This window comes from Aquila chrysaetos, chromosome 7 (genome assembly GCF_900496995.4).
Source record: "Aquila chrysaetos chrysaetos chromosome 7, bAquChr1.4, whole genome shotgun sequence".
NCBI lineage: Eukaryota > Metazoa > Chordata > Aves > Accipitriformes > Accipitridae > Aquila > Aquila chrysaetos.
In genome coordinates this window covers 28,713,771-28,733,106 of record NC_044010.1, presented here as the reverse complement: position 1 = coordinate 28,733,106, position 19,336 = coordinate 28,713,771, and the positions used below count along the sequence as shown (strand labels likewise).

At 36.8% G+C, this 19,336-nt stretch overlaps 1 long non-coding RNA gene across 1 annotated transcript in view; it reads left to right on the top strand.

Moving 5' to 3' along the window:
- The first annotated feature begins 508 nt into the window (after positions 1-508).
- The window catches only part of LOC115343820, a 66,263-nt gene continuing 47,435 nt past the window's right edge, over positions 509-19,336 (top strand). The window contains exon 1 of the long non-coding RNA XR_003924292.1: positions 509-771. This is a non-coding gene — a long non-coding RNA (uncharacterized LOC115343820). The remainder of the gene's footprint in view (positions 772-19,336) is intronic.

The following is a 19,336-nucleotide window of genomic DNA, read 5'->3' as shown; positions in this document are numbered from 1 at the left end:
TTTTTACATGAGATACATCTGTAAGCTCTCCCCCCCACACACCTCCCGGTGTATATCAATATATGATAACAGAGTTTAGTTTATCTGTTGTTTGTTTCTGGAGCTTTTGTGGTTTGTAAGTAAGGACCTTAAGACCTGCTATGCTGCTTTCCCATTGAATTTTTAATAAAAGAAAAAGCAGCAATTTAGGCCTGTCAACAACTTCTAGTTCTTAAGCAAGAGTTAATAAATAAAATATTTGTGCTGATTATAGGTCTATCATCAGATAACATATCAAACTCTTCTATTACATCACTTTGTGGTTAAAGTTTGAAATATAACACACCATATGGTGGTTTGCATTCAGTTATGCAATGAACACCCCTGTGCACTGTGAACTCTGTATTTTCAGATTAGTTTGGTTACTATGAAACTCAACAAATAAAACTCTGTTGTAATAATAAAACAAACTCTTCTCCTTAGTTGTGCTGACAAGGTTATGTCCTTTTTCTCACTAATCTGAGTCTAGACTAGCACTAAGAATCATTCCTGTTGACTCTCACTGGCTTCATTTGATCAAATAGCTTAAAAGGCTTCAGTGCAGAAAGGAATAATGATTTATATTTGTGCTGATACAGTTATATTTCTTTAATTTCTTACCCTTAATTATGAAAAGAAAGAAGTCAGTCTTCATCTAGTAACTTCACTGTAAAACAGGCTTGGATCAGTTAGTCCTTTCTCAGTATTCTCTCTTCGAGCTGCTGGACAACATTGTGATGAAAAATGCCACAGGTATGTAGAGAAAAAGCCTGTTGATGATTGCTTTGTTAACAGACTCATGTTTTCAAGCTTGTCAGCCTGTTTCTGATGGGAACAGTTAGAAGTTAGAAGAGTTTATAAGTCAAAATTTTCCACTTTGGACACTAGTGTTTGTCAGATCAAACAGCAGGACACTTTACTTTCATTTGATTTTATTATTTTTCTCATTCTGAAAGCCCCAGTCATATAGTCCTTTTCAGTATTTTCTTTTCAGAACTATGTAAAGAATATAACATTTATAAAAAATGAAGCTAAATAATGAAATACAAAGGTGAACTGGAAACAAAATCCAGTTCTTCTATCTCTAAACCAGATAGTAAATGTGTTTCCAGTGGATTGTTTACTGCCTGGAATAGCCATAGTCACACCCATCCTCTGAATTCAGCACTGTCTAGGGGACATGCAGAAATATACCTCCCAATTAAATTCTCAGAATGGAAATATGGGAGGTCTTCTTTGATACAAAGGCCCTGTATCATTCTTTGATTGAATTGGTAATCCAAACCTCAGTTATTGTTTCCACATTGGTTTTATGGCAGGTGTAAGGAACAAAGTAAATTCTTTGGCACCTGCAGTTTAGTTATGAGGTGCAAAACTCCCAACATAAATCTTGGGGCTTAAGCTATGCTAAAAGATGCTAAAATGTAGCCTTTCACTTTTTCACTGTGTACAGAAAATCCATAGTTTGTGCCTTTATTCAACTACTCAAAATTCATTCAGAATTCTGGTTTCTGACCCACTAATAGTTTTTTCAGGAATTAACTTACAATGCCTTCTGCAGAAATATCCATACAGCTGTTTCTGAAGTTTCTATGAATATTTGTGCCAGTGACTTTAATTTCCCTCATAGAACGGCATCAGACAAAAAATTACTCAAATGTGTTACAGTGAAAGGGCTAATGCCTGATGTACCTTATGACCAGTGCAGAACAACCAGTGATGAAGACAACAAAACCCCATAAACTTAACACTGTCCACAAAGTATAATGTAGGGGCCATCCAAATAGAAATTAGTTTGGGCAGGAAGTAGCACATTAGTAGATTCCAAGGGATCGGACACCTATTTCCTCTACGTCTCCTTGCTACCTTTTGTTCAACCAACTTCCTTCCAGAAAGTGGATAGCTTCAGAATCAACACAAAGTGAAGGTCCTTGTTTGGATGCTATGGTATTAGTGTGATCTTCATAAAACCCTATGTGTCCCTTTGTTTTCAACTGTATTTTCATATTGCTTCTTGATTTTTCCGTTTTTACAATGTTGTCTCCCTGCAGTCAGAGAACACTATGGTTAGATTTTTTTCACACCATATACATTTACAAAATATTAATTCGCAGTTGAAAATAAAGGGAAAAAAATGGCATGTAAACCATGAACTTTTTTGTAAGTCTCCATTTCCAGAAGAAATATCATGAGGGGAAACTACTAAGTGAGCCAGTATAAACTGGATTGGGCAAGTGCCAGTGGAACAATCTGGAAAAAAAGGCAACACAAGCAAGAATGTGTTTAATCTGGATGTATCCCAGCTTTACGTAAGTATACAGAAAACTGCTGTATGAGAGGAACAGAATAATTGATGTCACAGTGATATAAAGTACATCCTTGATTTTCTGCGTATTTAGCTATATCTACCCAAGTTATCTTACAATGCAGTGTCTTTTCATTAAACAAATGCAAACCACTGCAAGAGAGCACATTGTTCTGTTTCACCCCCATCTTCAGCTCAGAGCTTTCAACAACCAAAAATGTTCTGGCAGAATCATAACACCAGTATATCTATTGGTGTGATGAGCCAATATATTTTGCAGGTACATATATCTTCCATTAAAAAATGAAAAAGAGTGGATCAGTACAGTGTCCCAAGACCTGTTGAAAGCTAATAAAATTTGCCTGAACCCATTCAGTTGCCATCTTCACAACCCATGGTTCATGCAGTGAAAGCTGGCTTATCTTTGACTCCAGTGTATTAATGCTGCTTAACTCAGTGGAGGACAGCTGGATATTTTCACAGTGTTCAGAGGCATGCTGCATAGTGCCTTACACAGAATGCAAGAGGTGTATTTTTTCCCTTAGGAACCTACATCCGAAGCGCTCGTCTAGACTGCAGAGCATAGCTGTGTCTGGGTTTCTATATGTGCAAACAGAGACCAGACAAGAGGCTGAGAGGCCAAATTCTACCATCTCCAGGGAATTTTTCCAGCAACGACAACCACTGGGATTTATAATCCCAGACACTGCTGAATTGTAAAAGAGGTCTAATCATGTATCAATGTGACCAAAACGCAAAGAATGGTAAATGCCAGAATTGCCTGTCAAACTGCTAAATCTCCAATCTTGATCTTATCTTTAACCTAGGCTTATGTTTGGTAAGCATGAACTGTTAGCTGCTTCCACTCACTCTTTTGCTTAATTATCTGTGTGCCTTTTGTGACAATGGGAACGTGGAGAGAAAAAGAAGTTCCTTTCACTCTCAGCAAAACCCCAAACTGTTCTCATCATATCTGCCATGATCAGAAAAGAAAGATGGGAGATGATATTCAAGTTCTCTTGAAATTCTCCAGTTTACAAGACAAGTCCAGGTCTTGAAATTCTCTCTTTGGGCTTCTCTGGTCTGTCACATAATAATACAGCCCTAATTTATGTATATACCTGTGTCAAGTGTGCCATCTGGATTTGTTCTAGCACTGGCTTATTGGATTTGGACATCATTTCCTCTGATGGAGAATACCATACTAAGGGCTACCTATTGAGGCAATGGAAAGCAGTATGTCAACTTTCTTTACTGTGGTCAGGAAGGTGCTAGACTTGCCATTCAGAACTTACTTTACAGTAAGCTGTATTAAAGTGCTTAATGTGCTCCCCTCCTTTGTCAGTTGTCCAGATGCTCCTTTTTTCTGCCAATACGTTGAAAGATGCAAGTGTTTCTGGTGCTCCTTCCAAAAGCTTGGGGCTCCCTTGACTGTAGGGGTAATCAGAACACTGATATGCTTAGCAGTTGATCATTGTTGAAAATGAACAGACAGCTTTCTGGTGGCAGTATGAAAGAACAGAATTAACTTCCTACAGATTTCACAGAGAGCTAGCTGGATAAGGGAGACTTCCCACAATGCCTGGACTGCAGGAAAGATCGCAATCTGTGGTGACATCCCTTGACATAGAATATCAGAAAATTGAGAGATGAGAGGACTCCTCTAGTGTGGCCACTCACCAAAAAGCTTCAGGTAGAACTTCCATGGTGGGATAATTATAAGAATAAATCCAGAGATAAGCTTGATTCCCAGAGTGTCCTGATCTTGATTTTCCCTCTGTCCTTACTGCAGTACTTTGCCACTTAGAGTAAAATTGATGCTTCTACAATAAAGTACAGCTGTGATATATTATCTTTTCACAAAGACTATTGGAAAGAGAGAAATCTTATACTAGTTTCACCTACTACCAAAAATGTCTGTCTATAAATATAATTATGGCTAAAGTTCAAGCTTTAGATATTAAGAAACTCCAAGTCTGTGGGAGTTAGACGTCTGAGAAAGCTGGAAAATAAGACCACTTTTATTCAGATGTTCCAATTACTTTTAGGTGGTTATCTTTCAGTGAAGGAGGACTACTTTATCTATTATATTCCTAGAGACATTTTCTGTGGACTTTTGATGTTGGAACAGCTGACTTGTCACAGTGAGAAAACTGAACTGTTAAGGTAAAGATGTGGACTCCTGCCCCTCTCCATAAAGCACTTCATAAAAGAAAAGCCTGTATTTATGGTACTTGCTTCTGTTGAAAAATGATGAATGACATTTTATGACATAAAGTAATTTCACCTGAGATGCTTTTCTAGCCAGAATATGACATGTCCTACCTCCTTTGCTGCAGCTGCCTGAGGGCTTTGTTATGCTATAGACTACAGTAGTAACAGGGATGCTCTGCTGGAATATTGTGATTTCTTTCTGGACACTACAAATTATATGAAATATCACTTTGCCCAAGTACCTCATCATCTGAGGGTGAAACAATTCACATCACATGACAGCCTAAAAACAGCTTTTGTACAAGGCTATATGAAAGCGTTTGTTTGAGCAGGGGGGTGCGTTCATATTATCTTGGAGGTAAGAATGTTACTGTGCAACAATATTGGAGGACTGTAATTTCCAGGGTGTGTATTCTTTCCATTAATCCACTTGACAGCTATGTATAATTTCCCTCGACTCAGCTGCACTGTTCGATTGTGTACTGGCCAAGACAGCTAAGACATCAGCCAAAGAAGGGGGAGGGAAATGTCTGACTTTTTGTGAGAGACTGAATTGTTATGGATCGGGACACTTTTCCAGCAGCAGATTAATGTGTCAGAGGGAGAGGAAGTAAGTATTGAAAAGATCAGGTGTATTTCTGAGTTGTGTCTGCCAAAGGGTGGACCAGCATAATCTGTCCCATAACCAGCATTATTACATCAGTACTTGCAAGCCTTAGCTTTGCACTTAACAATCTCTAAAATTGAGTGAGCATTTGGAAAAGTCTGTACCATACACATATACATAAATGCATACACCCATACATACTATAATATCTCAGGAAAGATTACATCAGCTGAAGATTTACCCAATCCATATAGCTGTCATTGTGTTAAACAAGGAAGGATGTTTTACTGAAAGTCTCAAATTGCTGTAACACATCACAAATTACATGCAGAGGTATGGAACCTATCTTTGCTGCTTTTGCTGCCTTATGGTAGCTCCAGAAATGGGAATCTCCCTTTCTCTGTTTTTCTTTTGTCTTTGGTATTACAGCAATAAGAGATGATTTAAAGAAAACCACAAATACTGAATATGTTTTCAGGATTTGAGTAAGATTGGCTCAGGAAACCTGAGGGTTATTCAGTTTTTCATGGTCTTGTAACTGGTTGAAGAGCAATACCTGGAATGACGTGATCTTATGACCAATGGTAAAAGAAAATCACATCAGCCTTTAACTTTGAAAACTAATAGGATTTTACACAGTTTACAGATCACCTACCTGTAGCAAAGAACTCTGAGTCTTGTGCAGTGCTCCCTCAAGCTACCTTCAGTTGCTTTCAGTAGATTGTAAAGCTCTATATGCAATGGTGACCCCTAACAGTAGAACCAAAATTCAGGAGGTGAGAATGAGAAGCTCAGGGAAAAGAAAATGGTTGCTGGGTTCCTCATGACACAACTAGGTGGTCAGGTGCATAGCAAGGGAGCTCAGTACAGTGGTTTTGGTGTACACTTTAGCTGAAGCTAACCCTGTTATCAAGTGGATAAAAACGTAACCATAATTATCCTAATAAGCTCCTCAGTTTGATCCCTACTGATGTTTCAGGCATTATCCTGGCTTTAAGGCATAATAAATTGTGTATAAATAATAACTTAGTCTGAAAGTGTTTAGTTTTAGAAAGTTGGTGTTTAGTGTCCACCCAGGTTGCCAGCACATGAAGGCTGGAAATTTGGCATTATAAGCAAGGCTGCTGAGCAAACACTACTGCACAGTGGATCTGCCACTACTATCAGAAGTGGTTTTGTAATGTGTATGATTTATTTCACAGCAGTAAATCTGTTCAAGTGCAATTGCCATCTTTTTGCTTTCCCTGTCAGATTGGTGTTTTTTTCCATGATACAGATGTTTTGTTTTGTTTTTCAGATGAGATATATTAGTTATGAGAGAGTTGTTTGTAGTTTAAAAAAAATCCCAAAACTTAGATTAACATTTAAATCTGACCCTGATATATTTCTTTCTTCTGTCTTCCAGGGCTACATCTTGATAGTCTGTAAAATGCATAGCTCTAAGGATTCCATGGTAATCCATTTGAATAATAAATCCTTTCCATGTCTCTTTCTGCTTCCAAATAGCATCTGTCAGTATGGAAAAACAGCATGAGATAGCATAGGACCTACATCCCAATAGACCAAGCTATAAACTCTGTCTCTGCAGAGACCAAGAGAAGAAGAACAGAGATGACAGGAAAGATGCTTCTGCCTTTTGATCATCCCAGTTAAATAGAAAGCAGTATTACTAATTTTCTTGTATAAAGACAGGGATGGGACAGGAACCAGAAAATACCTGTCATTTTCTTTCTCTTTCCCTGTTAAAAATATATAAGAATGATATGGGAAAAATGACGAGATGAGATGAGATGAGATGAGATGAGATGAGATGAGATGAGATGAGATGAGATGAGATAGAGGACAGCATGGGAGAACACAGACTATCTGCCACTTTGCCTGCATCTTCATAGGCAGCCTATTCAACTTTTGATAATACTTCAGCTAGGCCAAGTAAATCACTTCCCTTTTTAAACTAAATAACCTTTCTTTCATGCCACAGTGTAATGGGATAAACCTAATTAATTATTAGCTGTAGGAAATATCATGTGCCTGCACTTTAAAGATAGAATTTTTCAAGTTCAATATTCTTCATTATTATCCTTATTATGAAATACTTATTTATTTGCCAACCTTAGTGTTTTTTCATGTTCATAATTTATTTGCTATTTATAAAATCAAGAGAAACATAAACACCAAAGATGACATCTCAGAGAAAACCTAATTTGCAAATGTATTTAAGCTATTCTTAATTGCATCATACCATGTTTACAATATAAACATAATACAAACATAACATAAAATAACATAACCAGTGAAGTAAAGGATAACAGCCAACACAAATGATGTCCAAGACAGTGTACAAATATTTTGAAAAATGAAGCCTGACATAAAGATGTAAACCACATTTTTTATTTTGCAGATGCTTTGTACCATTACAAAACCAGCATTAGTTAATCCATTTGTAATGTTTTTGTTTTAATGTAGCAAAAAAATATATTTCATATACATATTTCACTTAGGCCAAACTAGCTCTACTGGAATCAGAAGAAACTCCACCCTGTTGAATTTAGAACTACATAAGTTTCTATGGTTTTTGTTAAATTGAGCAGATAAAAGCCCCAGATTCTTATAAAAAATGTCATTTGCTGATATCTTTTTGTTTATTGATTGGCAAATTGGTCAATATAACACCTATAAAAATATTTTTCCTTCTGGTAAAAACTGATATTTCCTATGGAAACACAACTCCTTAGGAGTCATTCTTTTTTTCTTTTTTCAGAACAGCAAATTATTGTTGTATTAGATACTTCCATTTCTACAGGTTACAGATTTGAATAAAAATTACAGAGGAACAAAAAGACATTACGTCTCATAATATTTTGATTTAAAACAAAACCTAAAAATCCTGCTAAGTCAGATACTCTCTGCTGTAGCTGTAACAAATAACTGATGAGTATAAACATTTTTTTGGAACTAAATCTTGCTTCAGTTAGTTAGTAATCTTTGTAATAAGTTTTATAAGCGTTCTGAAAAACCAGCTTCGTTAGAAAATCTGAAGCAATGTTAATTTGCTGATCATTAAATGTACTATCATCAGTCATTGTTAACAAAATATAAGTGCTAATTTGCAGCAGAAAATGCAAGACAAAAGGATGATTTAATTTAATTTTCACTACCGTAACATGTACTGTACTATGTCTGAATCTACTTCATGCTAAAGATGGAAAAATGCCAGTGCCTCCAGTGAGAATGGAATCAGAAATGTAAATAATTTTTGCCTGAAATGTGTTTAATTGCAAAATATGAAATAAGTTAAATATGATATTGTCACTAAACAAGACAATGCAAATAGAGAGTGTCATGAGGCACAACTGATTCTGCTCTCTAGTGTGTGAGTCCTGACGCTAAAGTCACACTGAGTGACTTGAGGACATAATTACTGTATTATTTAGGTGTAAACTGACTTGATGTACAGCTGCTTAAAACAATCAGCCAAACAAAACCTCCCTCCTAATAGACCTGTTCATGGCATTTATGACAGTCTTTCACCAGGAGTATCTGGAATCCTAGAGGACAGTAGAACCTTACCCAGAACTCTCTGTCTGCTGCAATATTCCTTTAAGCTACAAGTGGGCTCCTTTTCTTCACTCTTACAGGCAGTCAGATCTTTTGGCAGATGTCCTATGTCTTGTCCGTTTCTTTTTTTTTAAAGGCAAATAAATGCAAATGTACTTTGCCACTATGACCCTATCAGGAACCTTTCCTTCCTTCTTAGCTGGCTGAATGTATGAGTAAAGCAAAAGTCCACTGCTTGATTAATATAGTTAATTTAACTTTTCTTTAAAATAAAAAAAACACACACACATGCAATTTTTCTAAGTACCAGAATGAAAACAACAAAGTTGTCAATCTAGTTATAAGTATCTTGTCTTTTCATTTTAAGGACACATTGGTCATTCTCTTTTTTACTTTTTTAAAGACAATCTTTCTCTTATCATAGCTGACTATGAACATTTTTGCACAGCACGGACTTCTTTCCAATTCTTGTATATATAGTTGATGGCTTCAACAACCTGAGTCTCTGACAGTGTAAAATAGGATTTGATCATGCTGGATTACATGCTTCATATGGCTTATCTGCTGGAATAAGTGAAAGAATAGGCAGGACACAAAGTTCAAAATGCAGAAAAAACAATGAAACTTTGTAAATTTACAGAGTGATGTATAGATAAGAAATTCCATGATGTAATAGTCTTTTGGAATGGTAATAAAAAATTGACAGTTTTCTACATGTTAATCAAACAATAGCTAGTATAATCTATAAATAAATCCTTAAACAGAGCACAATTTCCTTTGTACTTGGATCAAATCATCTTCAGGCTTTTTTTGGTCTACTATCGTGTTGCTGAGAGAACAGTAAATGTGAAAATAAATTCTGTAAGTAGTAAGTTAGAGTTCTTGTATTTCTATACTCTGAAGTAAGCAACTTAAGTCCCTACAGGAAATGATAACAGAAGAAATATTGAGAAGAAATAGAATTATCATTCCAAGCTTGCATCTTACTTGGAGCATTCAGAAGTCTTGGGATGTGAAATTAAGTAGAACTCATGAAAATAGCCTGACAGAAAGCCAAGTGGAAATTCATCGCTCTCGCGGAAAATATTGCTTGTATCAGTATACAAAGGTCTGATGCAGGGTCAAGTAGGAAAAAAGAAAAGTAACTCATTCTTCAGCAGTAAGACCAGACAAAGACTGTACAAGTCAAGTACCTGAATTAGGAAACAAATGGAATGGTCTACTTCATGGTAATCAGCAGGCTGAATAGAAGTACTAATATAATATACCCTTTATCATGTCCAAAAACATGACCAGATCTAGACATTATTCTGACTGTAATGGGAGTGTCTCTGTTGTTCATAAAGGAGCTGTCAAACCAAGCCCACAGCTATAGTGTATATGTATAGCATATCTGTGGGACCAATTGTTGACTTAATCATTTTAGTTACATGCTAATTATAAACCAATAATAAAAAACCGCTGTATGCTCAGGGTTTTGCAGTGCTCGCTTCACTTCCCCCCCCCCCCCCCCCGCATTTGTTTGTTTGTGGTTTTTTCCATGTGGTCCATTCAGAAATTGTTAAACAATCTTTATCAAGAAGCAGAATTCAACAGCTCTACAATCCTAAGAAAGTTAAGTGTGAGTATGGCTTTGTTTCTTACCATGTTTAAAATACTGAAATGAAATAATCTTAGCAAGAAATGGCAGTGTTCCAGCGAGTCTCATGCAGGACACTTTCTCCACAAAACCTGGGATTGGTTGCATGTCTAAATTTTAGAAAAATCATGGCTCATTTCAAGCTATTGAGTTTTGCAGCTTGGCTGGTGTTTTGGGGTGGGGATTTTTTTGATGGATAGACCTACACAACTGTAGCATGTCACTCTGTCCTGTGGCTACCATTTACCATCTTGTTTACTAGTAAGGCATGTGCTTTGACAAAGTGACAGTCTTATGGTAAGTGGTGCTTTCTCCTGAGTAGTCACTGGTAGAACTTCATAGAAGAGTCACCACAGGATTTTCTGTTAGGGAGTTACGCCCTTCTTGATGATCTGATCCGTTGCTTTGAATCACTATTTAGCAAGATGCAAGAGTTCTTCAGTAGCCTGGGATGTGGATCTGGCTATTTAATATACACTAACTACTCCTCTAATAGTGGCTAATCATACAACCTTTTATCTCTAAGATTTTTGAGGATTGTTGCTAGCTGAAAACTTAAAACAACCAGATTTGTAGTGGCAATTGGCAGAACAGGTAGTTTTTTAAGCAATGAACAAATCTTTCACTTTGAAATTACAAAAAGTCTTTCTATGTGGACTTGAATATGGTGCCAAAGGACCTTGTGCACTGAAAATACAGAATTCTTATTTCATCTTCAGGGTTTTGAGAAAGGATAGCTTTGTAAGCAAAGACAAATTCTAGTGGGTTTCTTTGGTTCATTTCTTCTTCTCTTAGTGTGCTAGGAAAGCTTGTGATCTGATTAAAAGATCAGGGAAAAGGGAAAAAAATACCAAAGGAGTTGTGTGGAACTGAGTCATACAAAAAAAGGAGGCTGCAGGATTTTGTAAAATGTTCTTTCACTAATCTAAACCAAACTGCAAGATCAGCTTACTAAAACCAGTTCTTGTCATCAGTCTGTTATCAGCACTGTGGTTATGAGAAATTTCAGATATCTGTGCAGAAACTGAAAGGACAGATTTTACACAAGAATGTAGCTGTTTGTCTGAAGCTGTAGTAATAAACAGATCTGTGATACATGCAGTTTACTGCAGACATCTTTTTCTGATGTATAAACAGATCATTACTTACGTGACAGACTTGTCTTTTTCAGGATCTTGATAGACAACTTTTCATTTTTGCTCTGATAACAAGATTAGGATGTTGATTTTTACTTCCTTTTAGTTTTCTTTCATTTTATTGTTATACAAAATATTCAAAATTTAGAATTGAGTTACACAAAGCAATTTTAATAAGTTGGAGGTAAAAAAAACCCAAAATATCTAAATGAAAGTTATTTATATATTGCAGACTGAATTTATCTTTGATGTGGGTTCACTAAAAATCACAATTCTTCTTTTCCAATTGTTTTAATATGATACCAATAATACCATCATTTTGTTTGCCTTTCAGCTGTCACTTCCCCAGTATGTCTCCTGAGTTTCTGAAAAGTTCACATTTAGCCCCTAACCATCAGGATTCTAAATAGCAAATTATACTAAATTAGATGGATTCTTTGCCACATCAGTACTCTTTCAACATGAAGGACAAAAAAAAATTCCTCCCTTACATTTGTAATCAAAACATTCCTCAGATTTGGAGCATTCCTAGAGCCTTGCAACAAACCAGCTCTAGTGAAAAACTGACAGAGAATACTATCTTGGTGTACTTTCTCCCATCTTGAGGCTCAGTGATTTTCTAAGAACGAGAGGCAGCTCCCAGCAGGAGCACAGATGGCAAAAATAGGAGTTGACCTACATTAATCTGAAGAGGCAGTAGTCATTCTGAACAAAATTGGCCTCATTGAGCCTTTTTTGTTGCAGACATAAGTGGGATTAGTGTCTCACCAAATAAGCAGTCAGCTGTGATTTTTAGAGGAAAATTATTATTCATTGAACAGAGGTCTGGATGATGAGAGTGCTTCATCCTCTTCCTCCAGCTGGAAGTATCAGTTTTCTTAGAAATACCTATGGTAGCAATGAAATGTACCCAGAAGTTGTTAGACATCTGAAAAAGCATTGCCTATGAAAATATCTGAACTGCTTGTGGTAAAGCTTTCAAAGCCATTTCAGAGTGCTGAGTGAGGAGGAGACCAAACATTTTGCTGCTTCTTTCCATGCAATGCTAAGTTATTTCTAGTCTTTTCCTGTGATATAAAGGGACCTGTTTGATAAATGCCATTACAAATGTGACTACTCATAATCTAAGCAGTGAAAGAACTATGTACCATAAAAAGAATTTGAAGTTCTGACATATGCATGGCTGAGATCTACCAGTCTTAGGATTTCTTCTTACTCCCCCTGCTTGTTGTAATGGGGAAATTCCTCATTCACAGGAACTATGAGTGGCTGTGAAAGAACACAGACTTAGTTTAAAACCATCAAGTTTTATGTCTTTAAAATACCTAACTGTAAGTAGGGAAGGAACAATAAAAATAAAGAGGTTATACTTGGCTCTTTTCCTGCCAAATTTCCTTGAAGGTAGGTCTTTGATTCCAGGGTTTGATTTATATTTTCAGTTCAGTCTTTTACCTTGCAGGAAGCTCCTTGTGCTATTTTCTGCTTCCCAGGAAATTTCTTTTCACCATCTCTTTCACAGTCTCTGAGGCACAGGTGGGTGCTTCCTCCTCCTTTCAGTAGTCAGAATGTGAGCTACAGAATTTGAGAGTTTTCTTGAAATTCTTGTAGCCTTGAGTTCAGCCTGCCACCCCTAAAGCATCTTTCTTCACACATGCTTATTTGCCCGAGAAGGCGCAATCTTTTCCCATTTTTTTCAAGAAATCATACCTGATCTGCTCTGTCCTCTTTTAAAGAAGCATTATATACAATCTGAGAACAAATGAAGAAAGTAGACAATTTTTCATGAATAAAAACTTTGTCAAAAGAGAAGGGCAAGAAATCTATTTTCTGTGGGTCAGATTTTCAAACAAACCTTAATCAGTTAAGAGAAAATCTGTCTAAAATCTGTGATCCTATTAAATAATTTCTAAATATTCCAATTGAAGTAGTTTTGAACTGATGTTCCACCCAGTGGGACCATGATAATTTAGTCTTATTGTACATACATTCTTGATATGAGATCCTTGACTGATGTCAATGGGTCAGCCACAAAGGAAACATGTTGAAATCATTGTGTAGTCATTCTGAGGACCAGAGTTTACTGAAACTTTCAGTATATCTTGTAAAGTAGGAACTATTACCTTGAGGGGAGAAAAAAATTGGATCAATAATGTGGACATAATCAAAATGGTCAGCGAGGCCAGGCTTTTGTTGAGCACACAGTCAGACCTTGCGTGCAATATTTTAGTGTCACCATGTGCTGTTCTGATGACAGTCCCAAAACTGACATTTGCAGAGGAAGCAAAACGTGCAGATGACAGTAGTTAATAAGACCATCGCCATAAAATATGGGATTATTGAAGGTGTATTAGCCAATCCAATACTAGTTGGAATATTTCATGTAGAAATAGGTACAGAGAATTGGTGTGGTCTTACAGTTCCAGAACCTCCTTCTGCTACTACCCTTGCATTCATTTTGGAGAGACAGCAGATTTTCTTTTCACCTATAAGAGGAACTTGATTTAGGTTTGGGAAATATTGTGTATATGATATCAACAAATACTTTTCCCTTCCTTGCAGTTAATTCTGTGTTTAGTACTCTCCTCATAGAATTACCTTACTTTTTTTTGACTTTGATTACTGTAGCTGTAGGAGAAACAGTTTTCTTTAGGTTTCTGTAATTTTTCTGTCCTTTTCCATTGTGGTTATAAATAACGTACTACGTATTTTCTTATATTAATGTTACATATTTGGTGTACCTCGACAAAAGCCTGAAGAAATCTACTTGTTTGTTTCTATCTCTTGGCATTTTCAAAATAACAGAACTCTAGACAACTGTAGACAGTTATTTCATAACTGTGATTGTTTTAGGTATTGTTTGGGTTTTTTTCTCTAAGTGAGGAATTATTTCACAAGCGGTTTTCCATTCTAGGTTGGATGAAGGAAATTGTGTACAACTATATGAATATTTGGAAGTTGCCATTTTAAAACTGTCTTTAAAATATTAATCTTGTTCTTTTCTTTACTAATGCACCCACTGTCTCCTAAATTACTTAGATCCTCTAATTTTCTTTCTTGTTTCTAGTTCCCATTTCCCTCTACCTGTGCAATTTATACTAAAGAGCCTGGATCCAATAACATAGATACGGCCAGATCTATCTCTACAACTTTCAGCTTCAGTTGAATTTGCTAAACTTGCACTGAAGTGGATGGAAGCACAGTGTATGTACAGTGTGCTTTACATAACAGCTATTTTTAGGCCTTATTCAAGTAGCTGATAGAATAATGAATACATAGTTTCTGAAACTTCAGAAACATATATATTTAACCAAATTTTGGTTAAACAGACTGTCTGTTCTTGATATTCCTTGTAAGCTATTTGTTGAACTCATTTTGAAGAGCTTAAGGAAAACCTTTTTTTTTTTGCTGTATGCTTTTTGGTACAGACTGGGAGATCCCTGGGGCTCCAGTATCTACTCACACTAAATAGCCTTGAAAATAAGATTTGTGAAGAGAATTCAGATCTGTAAGTGACGCTACGTGTCTTATAATGCAACTAAGATACCAAAGTAATGAGTATCTTGCAATTATTCCTAAAAGTATTCTGGCGCATGGGGGAAGGGAAGAGAGGGAGAGATGGAAACAGAGGGGGCTGGAAGGAGTGGCATGGGTGTCTTTATATAAAACATTGGGTTTGTCCCCTTCCCTGTTCCTTTGGATTTCCAGCCTTTTCAAATAACTTCTAAGAATATTGGCTTCTAACAAAAATATGCTTTGTGTTAATATGTGAGGAATTTAGGTCACTGAGCATTGCTCATTTTTGTCTAGCCCTTGAATTAGATGAGGTTTCTAATAGCCACTGCAGCTAATGAAAGTTGTTTCTGTTTTCATTCCAACTTCTAGACAAAGAAATGCCAGGAAAAATCTGCCTGATTGATTGTTGGTTGCTAAACCTAGAAGGAAAACATGTTGCTATCAGATAGCCAGACTGCTGTTCTACCAAGAAATTAAATTACCAGACAAATAAAAGATTGATTGATTGATTGATTTGGAAAGGATTTTTCTATCCAGAAAACAGATGTGGTAGAATTCTTCACGTTCGTAATTTTGTTCTCAGATGTTAAAGTAAGAGAATGTAGTCTAACAAAGTTCTTCTTACACTTTTGGCTGAAACTAGGCAGGACCTGTCTTTCAGTGGCCAGGTATGTGGAGACAATATTGATATACTGGAATATGGATCTTCAACTAGGCAGCCTAGAAGCAGTCATGTTAGGACAGTATTTGTTCAGACTAATAATGTCTGGAAGGATTACAACTGCTTGTTCTTCTTTTTATTAACCAGCTATGAAGGCCAAAGGGCTGTAGATACACTAAGGAGCAATCCTCTGGAAAGTCTCCGGGTATATATGTTGAGGGTCATCAGTAGTCATGGAGTCATTTTATAAGTCATAGAACAGAGTTGGGAAACACTTGTATAGATCACTGAATGTCAACTGTTGCTCAGAGCAGATTCTCCGTCAGGCCAGATGACCTTATGATGAGTGGAAAAGGCACCATGTTAACAACAGAGCCAGTCCCCTCTCACAGCACCTTGTGCACAACTTGCACTGCATTTAATGTAGATGACATAAGCAAAATCAAGAGTGTAAAAATCAGTATCATTCCAATATAAATAAACAACCTTCAAAAGACCTTCAGAGTGTATCCTACACCCAGATTGTTGGGTGCCAGAAGTCTTCTATAACATTGTTGAAAGTAAAAATGTTGATTTTCTAAAGTAGTTGCACCTGCCAATAGAAGCTGACGTGCTGCAATTCTGATGTTAAATATGACCAGTTGGTAGCTTGTTCCCCTATAAATGATATTGTTCGCAAGTAAAGGGAAAAATACAAAAAGTAAAGCCAAATCCTGAAAAGTAGGAAATGTAGAAACTGAAGTTTCCTACATAAACCCATTCTCTACCTCTTCTGCATGTGCACTAGGAGATCTATTTTCCTCTCCCCCACTCACAAGATTTCTGCATAATTCTGTGCACAGACTGGACAGATTGCGATAGCTCTACTTGGTTTAATTAACAACTGTTCAATAATTTTTCCTTGCCATTGTGTGGCCCATTTACTGCATATTAGTCAAACCCATGTCTGAAAACAATGTTATTCATTTTCTCTTGAGATTTATTATGGGATATGTCAATGGAGAACAAACACTTCACAAACATTTCATTTTTACACTGGAGTATTATAGTCATTCCCACAGTGCAAATTGCAAACTACAGTACAGACATGAAGGTTGACCAGTCATTAATTTTAAGTACCAAATTTAAGACAGGCAGGACCTGGATTTTTTTCAGATAACTTAGTATTATGACAAACGTGGAACATTCAAAGTGCAATCTCTCTATCACCTTCAGTTATCATCGTGAGGGTCCAGTTTTTTTGTAGGTCACATCCAGGAACATAAATCTAGACAACCAGAACACGAAGAACAGCCCATTAGCAGCTGACCTAGGAAAAGTTCAGCTTCAGGGAGTGTCCAGCACCACACTGAAAGTCTGGATCATGTTATTGTCTCATCCCTTTCCCCAAGGCAGGATTCAGCTGCAGAAATCATGAGACTAGAACTTGGAGAAACTTTAAAAATCAAAAGGCTTCTTAAGATTATATCTTTTTTCTCCAAGGTCTTTGCTCAGAACATGGGGAAAAACAGGATAATGTTTCAACATTTAGCAACACGTATTGTCTGATGTGTTTGGATTTAAGCATTTTGTTTTGTTCTTTATTAATTATTTTTGTAGTGAAGGGCTTCTCAACATATCTTTCATCCTTTTTGAATAATATCTTGCTGAATAAAAAGCGCAAAAGGGTTGTAATTTTCATTTTTTTTTTAAATGAAGAATGTTGTGAATTTATTTGAAATCAGAACTGGAAAAACCCAAGAAAACTATCAGGTTTCGAGGAAATGGAACTTTTCTTTACTGATCTTGGAGTTTATAACCAGTTTTCCTCTGGTTCTGCCTCATTCCCCTTTTCATCTCTGTAGGTAACATTGTCTTCATGTCATGACTCATTCTTTCCCAGAGCAGGTCCACTCTTTTTTCGAAACGACACAGCAGTTTTATAAACTGTACCCTAAAATCTGTGCACAAAGGGCTGAATTAAGATTACATGGGAAATGATAATTGCACTATTTCCCAGCTTTCATCTGCATGCCTTGTCAGATTTAATTTTACCCTCTGTGTGTGTGTGTGTGTGTGCGTGTGCATATGTGTGTGTGTGTGCATGAGGGAGAGAGAAAGATCCACAAAGAAAGCAAGTGAGGCTTCAAGAAACAATGTGGAACAGCCTAGTGGTTCTAGTCTGTAGGCATCTTAGTGACATGAAAGAAAATCAGCATTGTGGAACTGTAAAATCCAGAGTGCAAAGCTCTACTTCTCATTCTAGAAGTGGAGCAGGGAGCCCAGCAGCAGTGAGCTGCCATGCTGTACAGAGACCAGGACTACTGGGGGAGAGTTTCCCAGTTGAATTAGTAGCAGTTGTTATGCAGAGACAAATCACAAGATTCAATATAATTTAGGCTCTCTTGCAAGCTCTGAGAAGGAAATGTGATATAGAAGTGTGGGACTTATTGCTCTCATACCTGATCTATGTTGCATTGTCTCTAATAGACTTTTCTCTTTTTTCCTGACTCAGTTGTCCACTGCCCTGGCTTTTTCACCACTCATCTCACTCCTTCAAACTACATTTTCTCCTTGTCTTAGTCTGTTTGTTTAGCTAGTGACAGTTCTTCCTGACTCATCATCCAATCTTTTTCTCCAACTTATTGGCATGTGGTCACCCTTACAGCCACATGTGTGTTCTCCATTCCCACTGGCTCCAGCTCTTAGTTTCCCTCCTAGGCCCCTTGTTTAGTAGTAGTGTCCCACCCTTGTCCTGCTACAGTTCACAACAACCCAGAGATCTTTCAGTTTTCTGCAATTCCGGGCTTTTTGTGGGCAATACAAATGGGATGTTCGCAGAACCTGAAGTGCTGATTCTCTTTTGCCGGCAGGGAAACTCTCTTTCACATGTATAAATCTGCTGTTGGTCATGTCGAGCAGTGTTTGTAAATTTGGCTGCATCTTACTGGGAATGACTGACAAACAGACAGACAGATACATCTGGACTTCAGTAGTACTCTTGTGAAACTGCTTTTCAACAGTGGCTTGTGTCAGTTTTTTTCAGTTGTTTTGTTTTCTTTTTTTCCTTTTTTCAATCAGCATTATTATTATTACTACAATTAATGTGGGTAAAACAACACATTTTGTCTTGTCTTGTTCTCAGAAATGGCTTACATTTCTTGGCTGAAATGTAAAATAATATATCAACCTGAGTAGCATGAAAAATATCAGCCTATATCTTACAGGTTGGTAAAGTTTAAGCATCTGAAAATGGGCTTTTCTAACAGAAGTGTCAGGCAATCTTCAAAAGCAGTCACAAGTCACCATGTCGTGCGTTAGGAAAATTAATTCTAGATTATTCCACTGTATCCAGAAAAATAAAGCAAAACATAAAAGCCCTTAATGTGCAAAGTTTCAAATCCTAGAATCTGAACATGTGGCAATTTCAAAAACAGAATGAGATGCAATTAGTTTTTATATGCCTGTAACACATGATTTATTATATTTTCATTACTTTTATGATGCAGTACCTTTGGTAAGTGCAGGGCATTAATATGTAAATAACTAATGCACAGTAGCGTGCTGGAAAGTGTCAGCTGGGAAGTTTTCTTCCTCCTCTGCCCCTCTTTTTGTATTTGCTTTGGGCTGGTTTCAAGGAATTTGGCATCAGTTTAACTTCTGAGGGTTTAACCTATTTATGAACTTTGGAAACATGTCTCCACAA